The sequence below is a fragment of the Galeopterus variegatus genome, unplaced genomic scaffold, assembly GCF_000696425.1.
Source record: "Galeopterus variegatus unplaced genomic scaffold, G_variegatus-3.0.2 Scaffold1170, whole genome shotgun sequence".
NCBI lineage: Eukaryota > Metazoa > Chordata > Mammalia > Dermoptera > Cynocephalidae > Galeopterus > Galeopterus variegatus.
Genome location: NW_007727281.1, coordinates 420,694 through 421,950, shown reverse-complemented (window position 1 = coordinate 421,950; position 1,257 = coordinate 420,694). Strand labels below are relative to the sequence as shown.

Below are 1,257 nucleotides of genomic sequence, written 5' to 3'. Positions count from 1 at the left end.
TGAGGGTTGCGATCCGTTGCCGGTCACGAAAAAAGACAAAAAGGAAAAAAAAAATAGTATTGCTCCCTTCTTAGAAAATATTTCTCATTATTCAGAAAACACCTACAACAGAATCATTTATGAAAGCTTGTTGGAAATAAAGATTCTTAGGCAAATCACTTTAGACCAAATTAATCAGTTTGAGATGGGGCCCGAGTATCTGCTTCTTCAGCAAGGGGCCCAGTGATTCTACATGCATTAGAGTTCCAAGGGCTCCTGACCACTATGGCAATGGCTGGAGAAGAACAAGTTATATGTAGCTCAAATATGCAAACTCTCCCAGGATTAAGGGCTGTAAACCAAGGTCTACAGGCATAAGGAGGGTTTTCAACTTCTTAGGAGCTCAGCTGGAGTTAAGGTTGTGCCTGTTTTTTGCCCCTTCCTACCCTGAAGGACAAGGACACTCAGCCTCCTCAGCTTGTATTTTTCCATCTCATTTGTGGCTCATTTTACTGCTAGCTGAGACATGGATGCCTCGCACCTCACTCTGCATGTGTATATTTTCCCTCAGTCTTATTTGAATTAACATAGGAATAGCATTTAGCTCTGTGCTGGCAAGGTACCAAAAAATCTGCAACATGGTACAAACTGGTATTAAGGTCAGAATCAAGAGTAAAACTAAATAAGAAATTGGGATGACCAAGAATAGAGGTGACACATGAAAGAGAGAATGGATTTGATCTAAAAAGTTTTGGAGGACAAGGTTCGAAATGTTGAATTCTCTAAGAAATCATGCTTTCCATTTGTGCAATATGAGATGGTCCATGCAGTGCTTAATAAAGCACTGGAGCTGTGGAAAAGGGGTGTGAGTCCGTTTTAATTCTTAAATCCTATTCTCCGTGGTCCGAGACTGACTTAGGCTGATGTGGAATCAGGGTTACGGACAGGAGAGAAACTGATTTTGTAGAATATAGAAGAGTGGTATTTTAGAAACAGCCAATCCTTCTTGTTCTTAATATTTAAATCTCCAACCATACTGCACAGTTTATTACCATTTTACAGATGCAGAAACTGAGACAGAGAGGCAACTCACCCAAAGCACACAGTTGACAGATGGAGCCATGATTCAGACGTGAGCAACCTGAGACCAGAGCACACAGCTTTCGCCATTGTGCTCTGCCTGCCTCCCAGGACATACACCGTTAGACTAAAGTGATTGGAGGGGAACAAGGATCCTCACTTTATGGAGGAGAAGCAGAGCTAGTCCTAGTAGTGGTC

The 1,257-nt window shown here is 41.9% G+C and overlaps 1 protein-coding gene across 1 annotated transcript in view; it reads right to left on the bottom strand.

Moving 5' to 3' along the window:
• The window catches only part of MUC21 (mucin 21, cell surface associated), a 3,435-nt gene that overhangs the window by 1,745 nt on the left and 433 nt on the right, over positions 1-1,257 (bottom strand). The window lies entirely within an intron of this gene.